Source organism: Taurulus bubalis, assembly GCF_910589615.1.
Source record: "Taurulus bubalis genome assembly, chromosome: 16".
Lineage (NCBI taxonomy): Eukaryota > Metazoa > Chordata > Actinopteri > Perciformes > Cottidae > Taurulus > Taurulus bubalis.
This window is the reverse complement of record NC_136604.1, coordinates 14,610,321-14,629,143: the sequence shown is the minus strand read 5'-3', so window position 1 is coordinate 14,629,143 and position 18,823 is coordinate 14,610,321.

Here is an 18,823-nt window from a genome sequence, read left to right as displayed (position 1 = left end):
GTTCATACATCTCACCATATTCATATCCACTCCTTATTGTTTATCATATTATTCAATATGCACATTGCACTGGGCTTCACTGCTTTTTGCACTTTTGGTTGGATGCTAAACGATATTTTGTTGTCTAATGTTTTTGTACTTTGTGCAATAGCACTTACATTTGATTTCCTCTAATAGTTTAATAATCTAAAAGTATTACTAAAGGGAAGTACACTGTAAGTAAGTAAGTGTAGGTAAACTTAGTTCTAGATATCATTCTCCACACTGTGTATATTTTGCTGTGGGCTATACATGTCTGTGTTTTTATGTTCATATAAATGTTGAAATAAATGGTCAGTGGAAACAGGACTGACTAGGCTCCAAGTCACTGGGCTGGACTTTGGAGAGTGTCTGTGATCAGGACCGTTTGCGACCCCTGCTGTCGAAGAATGGTAACGTTAATGGATAGCAGATATTTGTAGGTCACTTAATGAAAACAATGCAATAATTACCCAATTCAAACTTGTATTGTGTGTTAGTCAGGCTATTTATTTCGTTTCTTTGAATAGTCTGACGAGTTATTTGTTAATAATTTATTACATAGCAATATAACGACTTAGACTTATTATGAGTAGGCTGCTTTTTATCAGATACAAGTTGAAGTGAAAAATACATGTAGACTATAAAAATGATATCAGGAGACTGGCATTATGTCACACAGTATACAATGATTAAGCTGTTCAAGTTAAAATTGATACAACACCTCCTCCTGGTCTCTGCACTGATCTAGTTACCTGATGAGCTGCTGTAGTTGAGCTTTTCTGAGCAAAGAAAGTCCACTGTAATCCTTTTGGAAATAGCCTGCACAGACTTTCATATGTCATGTCATCATACGAGAAGTCTGGAAAGTCAGATTAAATTATGGGAGCAATGGTGAGCGGTTATAACACGTCTAGTTCAACACAACAAGTTCAACACACATTTGTCTATGTCACCTTGGAGTCTTCCTGCCGAGTGAGCACACGTCTAGTGCAGACAACGCAAGCGTGCTGCTGAGCTTATCTGCTATTTAGGATGCAACTGCATTGTAACAGGCCAACTGCAATAATCGACTGAGAGTTAGACTATTTCAAAAAAGCTTAGTCCATCGCCGGCAGAAATGTTGTATGACAGCGCCCCCATCTCTTTATGCGCTGCATCAGAGTTTTGCAAACAAAACCCCATCGGAAAAAGTGACAATTGCGGACCGCCTATATGAGCGTTACAAATTTGACTTGGTGGCACAACAAATCCAGAGTCTAAACGCTCCAAATCGCGTCGCTTTAAAAAAGATGTGAAGAGTAATCTACTCCGATTGATCTGACGCCAGCGTGCAGTCATTGATTAATCCACAAGTATCTTCATAACGATGTGAAACACATTTAAATCAACTTTGTGAAGTTCTGACAGATTTATTAGGGGAGAGCTCTTAAATCACCTCTACGTACTCCTCTGAGGACGAAGCTGATTGGTGGAATTATACATGACGTAGCGGAGGCGAGTGCGCGTGCGCACATGTTTTGGGTCCTGCAAAGACTCATGGGAAATCTGAGGGAAATCGAGGTGGCTTCCATGGGACTATTTTGTCGTTGTTATTATTATTTCTTACCACGGGAATGACAATTTAAGCTCACCTTGAAAGTACTCTTTACACACTGGGCTCGAGTCAGATTTAAGGCCATGACGAGTGCAACTAAACTGCTTCATATAACAATGTTTACCTAATTGTATTTATTAATTTGATTATTTAGTATTCTACTTTGGAGGCACAGGCAGCATGTATTTAGTTTCGCTCTTTATGAAATGTGGGTGAGAAATATGAATTTTAAGGATGAAGCCATTGATGGTTAACCTACCCTATTAAACAATCTGGATGTATTGGTTGCAGGTTATGAGATGATTAAATTAGCAAAGAAAAAGACAAAAGTTAAGTACTGTAAATCTAGTTATATTTTATTTTACAGGACTGATAATACATTTGAAGTAACATTCCCTCTATATTTATTCTAATATTATATATATATATATATATATATATATATATATATATATATATATATATATATATATGTTTTATTTCTTTAAGAAATAATAAGTCAGTAGAAATGTGTACTACTAATTGTGTGTCAATAGTTAAAACATATTTTTAGTTTGTTTAAGAGTTAATTACATTTTGTTTTATCAGGCTGACATAAAAAGCAAATTCGACTTTTTTTTAAATACACTTTTTTTCATTGATAATTTCATAATTTCCTTTACTAATTACTATAACAATCAGTGTTATTATAATCCAAAATGTTAAATACTACATATGTACTTGTTTCTAATTGTGTAGTCAATAATGAGACTTTTTGTAAATAGGAGGCAACCATAATAATAAAGATTTACAAAAGTTGCATTCAAATGTATTTCATTTATACCTGAAGATAAATGTACTACATTTTTAACTTTAACATATATATATTTTTGGGGGGTATATTTAATTATTTTAATTCATCAGGTGTAAATGTACCACTGAGTGAATATCATTGTGTGTGTGTGTGTGTGTGTGTGTGTGTGTGTGTGTGTGTGTGTGTGTGTGTGTGTGTGTGTGTGTGTGTGTTTGCGTGTGTGTGTGTGTGTGTGTGTGTGTGTGTGTGGGACTGGACGGGCTCACCCAGCGGAGCTCCGTCCTCCAGAGAGCAAAACAACAGACTGGCCGCTCTTTGCCTCCAGACCCCGCGGCTGCTTGATTGACGTCCGCGTTTAGCCAATCAAACAAACGAATCACAATTCTGGCTTCCTATTGGTTTGACGCTCCAGCTCCGCGCAATGCATCAGCCAATCACAGGGCTTAAACCCTCATAAACTGTATGATAGCCGTTCTGGCAGACTGTATGGCGCCCCGCAGCGGAGGCATATGGAAGCAATTTTATATCGGGCTGGCTCTCTGCAAATTGGGTTGTAATAATGAAAATACATTGCTATTTTCAAGGCTTTATTTTTTCGCTTTTCAATACAGGTTTTGTTTTAATGCTGATGGACTGGGCAGACAGACCTCTTCTACATTATGTTTCCCACTGATCTGCAAGATAGTGACTGCTTTGTGTTAGTCTAGTTAGCAGGGTTTCCTCTTTATTCCAGCAGCAGTAATACATCTACTATTGACACTAATATATAACAGCTGTTTTTATTACCACACGAAGCCATGTAAGACGCAACAATTCATAACGTTTTCAATGTCTCATGTGATAATATTTTGCAAAGCAATTGTTTTACCCAAATCGATGCTAATGCATCATTGGCCACCAGGAGGCGCTATCGCCCAAGCTTTGTGGATGAAAAGGACTGACCTGTAGGGTATTCACTCCAACTCAACTGGAGTCTTATGGACCTGTTCATTAATTGAAATGTTGCAGCTCCGCAAGGCTCTTTGCTGTTCAACTGAATAGAGATTTCATTATGGTCAGTAAGATCTCACTCCAAATAAAAATAAAAATATCAAAGCTGCTTCAACCATGCCTATTTCTACTGAGCTTTTCCTCACTGTCTCCTCCCTGCTTCCCTTTCTCTCAACGTCTTCTCAAGAGTCCGAGGCTGAGGGGCCAGAAATGGGGTGAGGCGCTGACAGATTTTCGTTTCAAACTTCTTTTTTTTCAGCAAGTGAAAAGAAGCAGTCGTGGATTTGATGTCAGAGACTGAGATGGACGCCTTGATAAAGTGGGTCTGGCTCGCAGAGATTGTCAGCCTTCTACTTGGAAAAGAAAACAGAAAAGGCCCTACATAAACAGAGGAAAATGGCCCTGGCCGAGCAGAAAAACAGATCCTGTATGAGGTGACCTGGTAGCTTTGGAACGATATCAGCTCAGATGTGCTTGGCAGAAACACACATATGTGCAAGCCATTATATGCAGTGCTACAAATACGTACACAATTATCCTTATGTGTTACTTTGAGGAAGAAAGTGGAGGGACTGAACCATTTTTGTGCTTTTTAAGCATGCGGATATGTTTGTTTTCTGGCCTACCGTGCCTTTTTTCGCCCTGTACCCACTCTGTTTCTGTAGCTATTGTGTCTGCTTCACTTATGGACTCCCCTCACCCTATCTCCCTCTCCTCCGTCTCGCTTCCCCTCCCTTTTCTCCCATATCATATCCATGTATTCCCCCAGGAGCTGATTAAAAGGCTTTCTAGCAGGGTGAGGGGAGAGGAGGAGCTGGGGGGACGGCAGCAGAGAAGAGTGGTCCTTATTACCCCATATGTCTGGACAGGAGAGGGTGGAGTGGAGGTCCTCTTCCAGTTAATCAATAGAGATACCGTACTTCTACACTCTCCGTGTCTCTCTGTCTCTCGCTCTCTTCCCGTGTCTCCTCTTCCCTCCTCCCTCAGACTCTCCCATTAGCGATAATGTGTCTGGTATTGACACTGCAAGGTCTGGGTACTATGACAGAAATACAGTTCTGCTCGGTGAGGCCGAGTTCCACGTCAAAACTCCGTGGTCAACGAAACGACCTCACTCATCGACTTGCTTTTGAACCAGGTTGATTGTGTGTTACATCCTTTCATTGTTGGCCGATCACGATGAGATTTACCACAAAATCAGTGGAATTGATTTCAAAAGCAATTCATCTCCTTCTATATGTTTGGTAACGTTAATGATACATTTAAAGAGATTATAGTGTATGGAAATTGCCACAAGGAGCATACATTTAGTATTTTAAATACGTTTAAGATGATTTGCATTCCTCTAACGAGAATATGAATGTAAAAACATTACAATTGATTATACTGGCACTTTATCTCAGCAAGGTACCCTTGATATTTTAGTATCTTCCAGGAAACTGATGTGTGAGTAACCCCTTTTATCCCATTAGCGATTGATTTTCATGGCCACTAGCTGACTTTTTCCATATTCATATTCTTATGGTGGTTGAAACATTGTTGGTTCAGTAATTTGAGATAATTGTGTAAGAAGCTAAAACTGAAATGTCTTTTAGTGACATTTGTAAGTACTCTCAGTTGTTCGTCTTCATTTTGATTTAATTTATTGATCTAACAAACACTCTGCATGTGACCATGTATGAGCACATATTTTTTGATAGGCCACCAATAGCATTGCAGTCAAGATTATTTTCGGGTAAAAGAGGAAAAAAGTGCAAGATTATTGAGCAAGTAAAGCAGTGTAACTTTAGAAAGAACAATATGGAGCAACTTATGAGTGGTAATGTGATTACCAAACGCAAACTTGCATATGAAAAGTATATTTAAGGTTAACGTTTGGAACACACCATTGTTGACTAGAACAGGGGGGATCCCTATATGTCCCCTGGCTCGGCGAAGGTCGTGCAGGGCCGTAGGGTTTCAGATGCAGAGACTTCTGAGAGATGCCTGGGGTAGCAGTGGGGAGAACGACCTCTGACCTCGCTGACTCGGTAACCCTTTGGGTCACAGAGGGAGGGGCCGGCACTACGGGGGATTGGCTGTAATTGATGTAGGGAGGGGGGCCTGTGGGGGCTGCTGGAAGCAGAGAGGGCGAGAGAGATGGAGGGGAAACCTGAGGCCCCAGAGAGAGGCAGGAGTAGGAGAGCTGATGAGGGCTCTGGTCTGTGTCCAGGGGTCTGTGGTGCTGGTCTGGATCCTGTGGGAGGCAGATTAGGTGAGATGACGGTAGATCAGAGCCTCGACTGTCCAAACCGCAGACACATCTTATTAGTTGAAGTGACTAGTTAACTAAGCAGGAAAGAAAATCTAAATCTTGCATTATTTAAAGATAATATAGTATGTCTATTAAATGCAAAAAAACTTGAATTTCCTTTTTGCCATATGCACTTAATAGTCTTTAACTGCTAGTATTTCAGATTAATATATCTCTTATGTTATACTATTGAACATTTTCAAGTATTTCAGTGTTAAGAACCTTTGAAAAGACTAAATAACCGGAGGGGTTTCCACTTTGCCACATTCTCTGATAATCACCAACGTACATCTGTTCTCTCTAAAGTCCTCTTTCCTGGACTGTGAACCCTGAGCCAAACAAGTATTTGCTGTTATGATAAGACTGATTTATCCGTAATCAGACACGCAGTTAAATCTCTCTCCCCTCTTGAGGTAGTTGTCAAAGGATTGAACTCTTTGCTAGTTTTTGGCAGAAAGTCACAGTTGCTCTTTCTTCAGCCAAAGGTCAAAGGGCACGCTGGATTGCTGGGTTCTGGGGAGGAGGGGTGGACAAGGGAGGCAATGGCTGACAGATGTTTACAGAGGCCTGACTGCACTTCTGTGACCATAAGAAGGGAGAAGGATTTGTACTTGTACTATATCTTACCACTACCATCTCCACTGTAAAGGACATGTGGTGAACGCTCTTCTTTTCTGTGGCAAAAACACTGGGCTCCCCTGTCGGCCTCCTTGGCCGCCAACCTATCCAGATGGCCTGCGTCTATCTCACCAGGGGCCTGGGCCGAGTGGGTCCCGTGTAGGCCCCCTATACCATCCAGCCCATCGATTTCTACCCGCCTCAGTGTGGACTGGTTCCTTGACTGCCCCTCTTTCACAGCAACAGGATTCCTCAGCGCTCCGTGTTCGAGCAGGCTGCTCTCGAGTTACCAGCAACCCGACGCAGATCGTGTCAAAGTTGTTGTTTTAGAGCACTGGCTGAGGAGAGGGAAAATGTGTACGATGTTTGTGAGGGAGAGAGATTCAGAGTTTCCTGTCCACATCATAGCACTCTTGAGAATTCTAGTCCTGTCACGGCGTCGAACATAAACATGTCCTCCTAAAGCTATAAACACAAGGTCGAAAAAATAGTTTGGAGGTGTATTGGTGTAAGATCCGTGTGGCTAATCCGGTCTGTGCTTTGGGTTGCTGCTCATCCTTATAAATTGTGAAGGAATTCAAAATGTCCACGTCATGTCAATTTTCATTTTACAACTCCCATTTGGGCCATCGCTTAATTTTCATTCCACTCGTCTTCACTTCGAACGCTTATTGAAAGGGAAAGTTTGGAATACAGTGATTTAGTTTTATTGTTGATACATTCACATAACCTTATAGCGACCCGGTTTTACAGATTGTGGTGTGAGATTAAGCAAGCACGCATATCAATGATGATGACCCTGATTTGCCATGCTCGACTAGGACAAAACAGATGGTGTTATGAGGGGAAAACAATTTGGCTCGCAGAGCATGTTCTATACTCCAAGACCACTGGTTCGTTAGGCCACTGAGATAGTTTGCATGTTTCCAATCCTCGTATTTTAGGGTAGAAAAATAGCAAAGAAACAAAGAAACTAAGAAAAGTAACCACTCAGCCAGCTGGATCAGCTTAATACAGGTCTGTCATTGCTATTTTGTTTTGTGCATTCAACATTCATTTAGTTTATTTTCCCAGAGATGGTTAAAGGGCCCCAAAGAATATGTTGTAAAATGAAAAGAAGTGGAATGAACGCACCACTTCAATAGAAAGTGATAAAATCTCAGATGAAAATAAAACTAAATTATGATAAATACCTGGAAAGGATTTAAATGCATAAAAACCGGGAAGGTAATTTTACAAGCAGGCAATCCAGAGTATTTGTCCTGCCTGTGATGCTCCATTATTGTTCTTACAAATCAATTTGAACGGGAAATGCATCCAATAAATAGAAACATAACTTCAAAGGTATTCATCTGCAGTTGTAAAATGATAGGCTGCAAAAGCACAGCCCTCCTTTCTTGTTTAAAGCAACTGATCCCCATAGCTAATACCCATGATGGAGCACTCCCTGTGTCTCTTCAGCCTCCATGAGTGACAGCATTGTTCAAGTGAGAGGAGGTGTGTGTGTGTGTACTGGGGACACGGTGCTGGTTTCACAGGACTGTGACTGGTGGAGTGTAACGCTGATGAAGACTTCATCCAATCTGCTGTGTTCATGATGGGAGAGCAGAGAGAGTGACCCTTATCCTCCCCCGAACTTTCTGACCCCACAGTGTTATCACTTTTATTCCCTGTTCTTCTTCTTTCAGTTCCCTCCTCTTATGCTGCAATCCACTCACACAACTTGTGCATCTGCACTTCAAGTCAAGTCAATTTTATTTAGCCCAATATCAGGAACCTGCAAAAAAAGGCACCAAGCCGAAAAATGAATGCTTAAACAGTCTCATTAGTATCCGCTTCAGTGAGGTTTTAGTGTCCATTGATGATGTAGCCCTGTAGTAAAAACACTGTTGCATGCACACCGTATGCACAAATGAAAACATGCACACGCGCAAACGCGTAGCGCCATCTATTCCCACACCTCCCTACAGCATTAACACCCTTTACGCTAGCACGTAAGCATTAGCCTTCATGGCGTGTATATCAGCCCGCCTTTGTTTGTGAATGGTAATAGAGGAGCTCCTAAAGGGAGATGGAGGGGGAATAAATGGAGGATTTTCAGCTTGTTAAACGGGGCATTAGAGGGCTTGTGACTGGGAGGTGTAGGCTATAAAACCCAACGGTTCGGCTGCACTCATGTTTTAGTGTATTGGCTCATGGGCTGACAGCTTTGCTGTTTGGGTGTCGTTTTGGACCATGCCTTGGGGCATGCTTTACGCTGCTCATTTGGCTAAGGGGCACCTTCAGGACTCACCGGAGGCAGATTTAGGGAGAGACGGAGCCCCACGGAGACTGGCTCCCCTGCACCAATCTGAGTGATATAAAACAGGGAGCGTAGGAGGAATGTATATGTCGCTCTCGCACTTCATTTCTTCCTTCGAGTATCTCAGTTTGTCTTGTGGTTTTTTCTTTCATTTGTCTCTTTGTTGTCGCAGGTTTCTTTCTGCCTCTAAGCCAGATGTAAAGCTAATTGAGTTAGCGCTAGATATGATTTGCTATCAAGGTTTCTGAGAAACAGGCAGACATGTGTTTGAAATCTGGACATCTAAGTTTTGTACAAATGCAGAGGCATACATGTGAGCCTTCATGCATGCGCGCCCACACGCACGCACACACACACACACACACACACACACACACACACACACACACACACACACACACACACACACACACACATTTATTATGTTTCTCCATGAGGCCTGGAGGTAATTTTAGGGGCCCTTAAATGACATAGGCTGCCATAATGATATCCGCATGCTGACATATTTTCATATTTTCAATGAAGTATTCTTCTTGTCTGTTCTCCATATAGCACCAAGCCATCTGGAATAACAACATTGATTTAAGCTGCAGAACCAGGGATGAAAAACAGATGAGGGAAAGAGAAGGAGCGAGAAGAAGAAAGGAACAGAGAAGGCTGTACAAAAGGCTTGCTGCTCTCGACATGTATCTGCGGTGGAACATTCCCACTCAGCAGTTATTACGAGAAATCGCTGGTTTTGTTTATGCCGTATATCATTTTTATTACTCCAAAGGTCAGTATCATAAGAGTACAGATTTACAGTCATCGGCTTGATCTCATTCAGCTCATACGTCAAGACATACAATTCAGAGATAATATCAGTAACCCACCCGATAACATCATATGAATAGCAGGGGGCTCTTTTGTGAGGAGCAACCTCATGTGATCCGAAGGAGATTTAACTGTTAGCAACAGTGTCCAGGCAACGAGTCTGAACCCTCGGAGCGTCCATGCGAGGCATTCAAAGAATCTGTGGACTGTCATGGTGTCTGAACAGCCTCCTGGTTGCGTTCGCCAATGCACAAAACTGTCAGCCGGCAACACATCACAGACAGAGGCGAGGACATTCAGCAGAGCTGCCCATTTTCTACAAAGGATGTCTGCATGTCTGTGTTTGATTGGTGTAAACTAAAGAGCAATGAGGTTATCCAAAGACAATTAACATTTTTCACTCTGTAATTATCAACGTATATAAATAGGACAAAAACAAATACCAAAAACTAGCTTTTCAAAATAATCTTCAAAATAAGTCTATTAAAATTGAGAGCAAAAAATATCAAAAGATGGATAAACTGAGTGCACAACCTGTTGGCAGTTTACCAGGCAAAATCCTTTAATCTGTGTTGCTTAATGTAGTATATGCCTAATGGTTATATCTTCTTCCGCAACCTTTGAAATGTTGCCTTTTGACCCCAATACAGGAAATCAGAGACAAGCGGGTGAGTAATCAGACCTCAGAAGCAAGAAGAAGTGAGGAGAGAGAGGGATTTCCTCTCTAAGATGATACAGTCATCCGTCATAATAGCTGTCACAACGGTATGGTTCAACAGTTCCCATTTCCCTATCTGCTGTGTATGTTTGTGTGTAGTATTTGTCTGCAGCAACACACATGTGAGACGGTCTGTATGTACAAGTTTGATCTTATGGCATACAGAGTAATAACAATACTGGTACCTGCTTTGAGTAGTGGAGGAAATTAATTATTCTCATCCTTTTCTTAAGTGAAATTAACCAATACGTCAGTGTGAAATACTCCACTATAAATCCACCATTCAAAATGTTAATGTACATTTATTATCATCAAAATGTATTTAACGTATCAAAAGCTAAAATGGCCCCTGTGAGAAGTATATTATTGTAAATAACATTTTGGATCATACATATTGATACATTTATCCAGAACTTTGTAGCTGGTTTAATGTGAAGTTATTATTATTATACTGTTGGGCAGTTTAATTTCTAAAAATGATATAGTATATGTTTTGTACGTACATTTCATCAGAGTATCAACATAACTAACTACACTATAGCTGAACATGCATATAGTGGAGAAAAAAAGTATAATATTTGCGGAGTAGAAGTGTAAAGTAGAAAAGATTGTACCAGTGCCTCCAAAATGTAAAGCATTTGACTGAACATACTTAGTTACAGTCCACTAGTGCTTAATCAATATAATCAGTGGTTCAAGAGGTAATCAGATCATTGACTTTGAAGTCATAAATAATAATATAAAAACTAGCAATACCATTTAAGTACAACTACAAGAAGTATTGGCAACACAAATATACGTAATGTATCAAAATCCATCCCAGTCAGTGTAATAATATTGAATATTCATTTTATAACTATAGCTGTGTAATAATGGAATAAAAAGTACAATATTTCCATCTGAAAAATAATGAAGAGGAATTAGAATAAGTAAACCTCAATTGCAATTCAGCATAGTACATGAGTAAATGTATTTAGTTACTTTACGCCACTGTATATATTGTAGATCACATGTTGTGATCATTGTCAAAGCTGGCAATGATCACACATTTGAAACAAATCTTAACTGTAGCTGTAGGCCTACATAGCCATGACTGAAACAACTTTTAATATGATACCATTCATAGTGTCAACTTCTTGACAATACACTTCATTACAATACAGTGAAGAAAACTAATTCATTGTGTGCCCTTCTCAATCAAACCCTGATTCCTCCCACACAGTTCAAGTGCACAACAGGAGCTCACTTCTCTCTGGCTTTAGACGTGCAGACGTCCCAACCAAAACGCCGCATTGTGCTGCGTGGACCAATAAAGAGTGAATCGAACACATGAGAAGAACCAGAAGTGTTTTTCAGTTGACAGTCACTTCATCATTATTCACGAGACGGGCCTTTGTCTGCTTTGTTTTAGTGGCCATGTTAAATTAGCTCAAAACAGATGGGTGCTGTCTCGTTGTCAAGCCCTCTCTATGAGAGCTATGTGTGTGTCCTGTGTGTGCGTCTGTGTGTGTGTGTGTGTGTCGGTGTGTGTAGGTAAGCGAGACTGGGTTTATCCCTCTCTACATTTGTATGTGTGGCTAATTACAGCGACAATGTATGCACAAATCTGTCTTTCCTCTTTGGCTGTCTAACTGTCCAGCTGTCGCATGTGCAAACGTGCATGTGTGTGTGTCTGTGTGTGTTTGTGTGTGTGGTCTGGTGTGCAGATGTCGCAGGGTTGTTGTCCTGCCAGTAACAAGGGCTTTTGGGGAGCAAAGCGGAGGGGAGGACAGCCAAGGGATTGGCAAGGCCGTGATGTGCGATCCACAGGGAGTCAAGTCGAGCGCCTTGATGTACATGTGTGTTGTTCGGCGGCAAAAGGTGTTTATGGTGTCTCATTTCCATAGTTTAACATGTATGTTATTTGTCACACACACAGTTTGTGTATGTATCCAAACCTGATCTTGGATGATGTCATGTGCAGCTGCTGCGTGGCTGACAGACAGTTTCCGCACCACAACATGGGGCCCTATGGTCCGCCTGTCAGGCCGATTGACAGGTGAAAGACACCAATGAGAGCCAGCCATCCCTCCCCTTAGGAGCCATGGCGCTGAGTGACAGCCAGTAAGCAGCCAGAAAGAGCGTCTATGAACCTGAAAGTAATCTCTTTAACTCTCTCTTTCTCTTTTTCGGCACTGCTCTCTGCTCTTTCTCCTTCTTCTTGGCCTCTCCCTTCATCTGCCTCGCTTTGGCTCTCTCGCATCTTCTCAGCCTCCTTTCAAAAAGTCTCTCTTTCTTTCTTTCTTTCTTTCTCTGTGGGTATTTTTCTCTTCCACCGAAGTCCTCTGTCTTTTTTCACTGTCTTTCCTCCTCCCCTCTCTTTCTCCCTTTCACTCTGTCTGTCACTGCTCTGTGCTGTTTTCTATCACTGTGTCACTGAGTCTTAAGCAGCAGCTTGACTGCCTCTCACTTCTGTCTCTCAGTCCAAACTGGGGTGGAAAGTGGTTTAACTTCGAGTCAAAATAGGCACAGGGTTGTGTGAGAAGGACTTCGTTCTGTGTGTGAGTGTGTGTGCGTTTGAGCGGTAGAGAGAGAGCATGAGTTACTGTGTACTCTTCTCTTCTCCTGTCCTCAAGACTGCAGACTTTTGCATTGACCCACTCTGAAGACTCTTTTTGCATACATGGGTGGGTTATTTTTATGCAGTTGATTTAAGGAAATCTTGCAGTGAGTTTCTCCACCCTTACCCTCTGGGACTCCACCCTCCGTTCCATGCCCCCTCACCGGACCCACAGTAAGCCCACCCAAGTGCTTTTCAGCCTGGCACTCTGCCCGCGGCCCACACACCCATCTGACCCCGTAGCCACAGGCCCATTGCCCCGGCCCCCTTTGCACCCGTTGACCCCTCACCTCTTGACCCACTGTCCCACGCTCCCTCTGGCTTTTTCTTTTGCCACCTCAGTCAACCATCACCACCCGCACTGGCCTTCCACCCCTGAAATGTACAGAAAAAGCTTGGAAACATCTGTTTTGTACATGTGCAGCACATATATTTGTGTGTTTTATATTTATTAATATGTGCGTGTGTGTTAGTGAAGGGGTTTCCAGCCGTGTTTAATGAGGCCAACAATGGGAGAAAATCTGTCTCTCCACTCTGTCTCTTTCTCCATCTTTTTCTCAACTTCAACTCTGCCTCCCAACCTCTTTATCTCAATATGTTTCTGTCTCATTTGTCTATCGCGTCCTTTCAATCCATCTTCATCTGCGTCGCGTCTCACTCGCTCAGTCAGTCAATATATGTGCCTCGTGAACGTTGATGTGTCTCCCGGTGAGTCTCTCGTTGTCTGTTTCTGTCTTATTCTTTGTTGTTTTTCTCTGTGTGCCTTCCCTTTGCCATGTGAGAAACTCTTAAGGGCCTTTGTAACGAGCTTGAGTCACTTCCATGGTGACCGGCATTGACTGACAGCTCTTACAGAGGTCTCTTCATGGTAGGGCCCGGGGAGGGCATGAAGGAATGTGTGTGTAAAATAAAGAGAGAGTGTGTGTGTTGTTGGGTGCCTTTTTACATCTGAGCATCTACACACATACATGTGTGAGTGTTTTCTGCTCACCAGTGCCAGCGCTCATCCTCTGGCAGGTTCATTTTTCTTGTCGAAGGGTTGCTGTGATGTTTATCTCAGTGACATAGACAAATAAACCAAGGCAGAGTCAATCTAAACTGGGCCTTCTATGGTTCTGCAAGTCTGCTTGTTTATCCTCCATGTTTCCTTTGAACTCCAGCCCCCAAACACACATTGATACTCTTACGTGATTAGAGTAAAAACAAAAAAAGACACCCAAAACACCTAGGATTTCATCTGAAGAACAATGGTGGGGTTCATCCAAAGTTGGGTCACCATTTAGCTCTGTGGCGGAGGTGATTCAGACCTGCTCAGCTCCCATGCAAAAAGAAAACCCTTCAGGCACTATCTCGGAAATCGGACAAAATGAAACAGAAGGAAGCTTTTACGTGAGTATTTTGTTGTAATTATTTCTATCTTCAAAATGCTTTAAAACAGCAAAAGACTCTGCACTTTATCTTGGCTGGACTTTTTCTGGAACAGGCCTCATTATTCTCTGTCGGCCATTAGAGCCAAATATTTGAAGAGTGATTTTAATCAAAACGATAACATCAATTGCTCTGCGGAATGGAAAACAGAATTGTTGAAATGAAAGGCTATGCTGTAACTACCTTAAGTGGACTGAATGATAACAAGAGGCGGGACAGGACATGGTCAGAGATTGACCTTTTGACTGACAGGAGCCCCACGGTTTGATGGACAAACACGATGGACCTGTGGAGCTCAAGAATGTCAGCTTGACTTTAAACTGCAGATCTGTTTCATTTTCCACATTTCTCCATGTCTGTGCAATGTCTAAGAGGTGGAAATTTGTATCGGTATATCTCGCATCAATCCAAGTCAAACATCAACACCCTGGCAGTCCGAAACTCAAAGCCATAAAATAACACATTCCATAGCACCCATTGAGAGGGCTTGAACTACTGCAAAAACATTCAACATATAGGGAAACTACAGAAAATGCAGCGATATTTTTAAGTATTGAAATGATCTGGAAGCGGGAATAAAGCAGGTCTTTGCCTCCTCTTACATGAAGCTTGCAAACCACATTACCAAAATACCCAACTGTCGAAAGAGTGGATTATTTTGTGGTAAATGGCTGACAATCAAAGTGGTCATACGTCTTTGAAAAGCAGCAAGGAAAACCATCTCAAACTGGCAGTACTAACAGCACGCTGCAGATTGATGGTCATTCATTTCAGTGTTCCAGTTTTCAGTGGGAACCTCCATCATTTCAAAGTAATAGTCACAGATGGGCAAACATGCCAAAGGGAGACGCAGTTCTGTGTTATTTATATTTTTCGGTTGATTTCTTGATTGTAACGTCTTTTTTTAAGTTGGAAAGCGTCCTTTGAAAAGAACCAGCACTTTTCCTTGAACAGAGATGGAGTAAATGGCAGGCATAAAAAAAGAAAAATGGATGACTGCCATGGTTTCTTTAAAGTGACAGCCTGCTGCTCCATCTCTCTGAGCTATCAATCTCCGGGGCATCCTAATTATCCATAATTGGTCATAATTGGATTTAATTGGCTTTGATTGGCTGTAATTGGGGCGATGGGCTAATCTGATTCAAGATCAGAGGACTAGGGGTCCTGTGTGGTTTGTGAGTGAGTATTCCCTCGCCCCTCCGCTGACCCAAGATGAACACATCAAACGCTTGTTTGTAACACAGCTGATTGCTACCGATCATTGCCGTGTGATTTGGGAGGAGAACTAAATAACAAGTTTGTATGTGTTTATGTTGCTGGCTACAACTTCCCAGATAAAGCTGTGAGTTTTTTAAGAATTCCAATGGCAAACTACTTCCTTACATAAATAAATCCCTGCTGGGTATGAGTACGCATCATACATGTAAGTGCATTCATGCGTCCAAACACACACACACACACACACACACACACACACACACACAAAACGACCTCAAAGAGAAACTGAGAGGGTGTTAGATGGCAGGAGAGATCGTAAGTAAACAGTAATGTAATACAGCACTAATTTGAATCACATTTTCCTGCCCAGAGCTGCTGAATTCCTAATTGTGCATGAAGCTGTCCAGAAGTCATGCTGAATTATAATATCCCGGACAGAAAGAGTAAAGTGACTTGCAGCATTTTGATTTGGTCTGATGAGGGACTTTGAGAGGAGGGGAGGGGAGGGACCCCTACATGTGTTTGCATTGGAGAGAAAAATCCCTTCTGCCCTTCTTTCTGTCTTTCTGGCTCTCACTGTCTTTTGTTCCTGATTTCGGTGTCTTGACAGGCAGATGGAAGCTATTACACTGTAATAATAAACCATGGGAGGAAACCATGGGAGAGACGAGATGACAGAGATGCAGAAGGGGAGATCTTCAGAGCGCTCACGGGCCAGCACACGTGTCGATCGGTCCCGCAGATCAGCGCCTGTGCTCATTTCCATCACCGTGACGGCTCAGCCCTACATCGCACCACCGGGAAAGAAATGGAGAACGTGGCCTCTATTGCCAAATGTATGCAATCCCTTTTCCAGAGATGTGAGATCATTGATCACAGCGTGATTAGGTTTGATTCCGCGTGCAGATGTTTTACACTTTGAAGCCTGATCCTGAAAGATTAACACATTTTCTTTAAAACAACAAAGTCATTTATCCCACCATCTTTCCAATCTCCGTGGCAGGTGCTGTATGTTTTATTTAAATTTTTTCCCGTTTTGTGCTGCGGTCAGGCTCTGACAGTAGCCCTGTCTCTCGCCCTGTCTCCCCTCAGTCACAGTGTGTTTAACATCTGCCCCGTAGGCCTGTACCTCTCACAGCCTTTCAGCACCCGTTGCTGCTCGCTCGACATCGCAGCGCCATGGTGCTCTGCAGTCGCACCAAAAACCAAAAGCCCTTATAGCTGCAACTCAAGTGTCATTGTTGTTGGCGTCACGATCAAACAGAGACTAGTGCTTTTATACTAAAACCTGTCAACGATCTTAGAGAGAGCAGCGAACTGGGTACATGTCAAACTGTGACTGTAGGACAGATCTAAAGACATCAAGCACCTGCATGAAAAGAAGTAGAATAATGATGGCATCAAAAGGTGAAAAAGTGTTTGTTGAAAATAGAGAGAAGTGATTGGAGCTTGGGGGGGACAGAGGTTGAGTGGGTTAATTTGTAGCGTGTGCTTACGCATGAATGTCAGCATATGTGTGTGTATGTGTAAGGGGCAGCTGGTCCTCGGATGAGGGAGAGAGCCATCATCCAGAGGCAGGCCCCTCCCTTGAAGCACCGCACCCTCCCCCTCGCCTCTCACCTCTCACCTCTCACCCCTCACCCGAACAGCAGCATAATACGTCTGTTGAAGGATCAGGGTAGGCAAGGCTGCTTTCTGCTCGCATCAGCATCCTCTCTGTCCTCCAAATTGCCTTTGAAAGCACTTAGTGCCATGTGGGGAGGGGGGAGGAGGGGGGGGGGGGGGGGGTAAGGAATGTTTTGTTCTTTTTCCCATGTTTGCAGCATTTGCATGGCAGAGACACCAACAATGAGTGACTACAGGACGTGTAGAAGCTGATGTGTGCAGCTCGTACTGATATCCTCAAGGTTGGGTCAGTTAACAGAAAGCTTATTTTTTTAAGGTGGTGCGATTACACACATTATCATCGGAAAAACTGAGTAAACTCACAATTCGTTGTAGAAAGCCACGAACTGAATCGAAGATTGGTCTGCAACATGATTGTATTCCAAGGCTCTATTACTCCACTATATGAATGTATGGGGATACAAGAAGAAACGAGAGGCCTAAAAGAAGATATCAGAGAGGTGGGTTTTTAGATCAGTCAGAGAAGGACTCCTCTCACTGCACATACAGTCAGCACATTAGTTGTTAGCCAGTTAAAGCTAACATCTGAACAATCAGGGCATTGGCTGTTTGGCAGAAATAAACTACAAAAGTAATTAAGTGGCCAAACTTAAACAAAAAAAGGCAAAAATGTGCTTTTTGTTCCATTTGAGCAAACTTCAGTCAACCTTTCAACGATTCAGCAATGACCTTGAAGGATCACTAAAGGCCTTGCATCGCTTGGAACAAGTTAGTTTGTATGATGTGTTGTCTGACCTCTTCTGAAGGCCAATATTTCCAGTCATGTTCGTTCAAACTCAAAGGCATGAAAAACCTTGTCCTAGAGCTGCACTCTGTTCAGATAGTGATAGTGGTGCACACTTTGGTACACTCTTTTGCCCAAGAAATTCACGTTGTTGCACTTGTTTCTACACACAAATACTGATGGAAGTAGTTGTGGGAGGAATTAAAAAGTTCAAATCCTGCCTACACCACTTCCACACACCTGACCAATCGCTGCGTATGATAGTCGGATTGTCAGTTTTAGAAAGGTTGTTTGGAATATTGTCAGAAGAGGGTTCTTGGTCTACAATCTGATAAACTAGTATACAAACATGTCCTATTTGGTGGAATACAAATTTAAAGGGTATTTCTTACACAGAACTGAACACACCAGTTTGTCGAAATGCATCAGAACCGAATGTGCCTCCACTGGCAATCATACAAACTGACATTTGGGCTTTTACCCTATCCTTGTCTGCTTTGTGTCCCGGGTCCAGGGAGTCACTGCAGTCATCACAGTAAAACAACCATGATTTCACCCAATATTCCTGTCATGTTTCAACAGGCTGTTTATTAAAAACCCTCAGCCTGCCAGCAACCGCACTGCACACTCTCAACCAATGCGCCCTCTTTCACATCACAACCGTCGCTTCCAATCTCTGTCTTTTCCCCTCGTTTCATGCTACGGCTCTTATTTTCCTTCCTGCTGTCCCACTGGTGGTTTCCTAAGCATGACATCATCACTCAGCGCCCGAGTGAGGGCTCGATGACCCATGGTGCACTTCAGTTGCAACTCAAGTTTGACTTGTGTGAAAGAAAAAAAAGAACATTCCTTCGAAAATTTTATGCAGGGGTGTTGAGTCATGGACTGTAACCGGTGTGTATTTCTGTCACACACATCAACAAGATGTCCATCACTGAGCTCAAAACAAACACACAGGAGACTACACCTCCTATTTAGAACAGGATTAGACAATAACTGCATTTGGGAATGATTTAGGATGGGAAT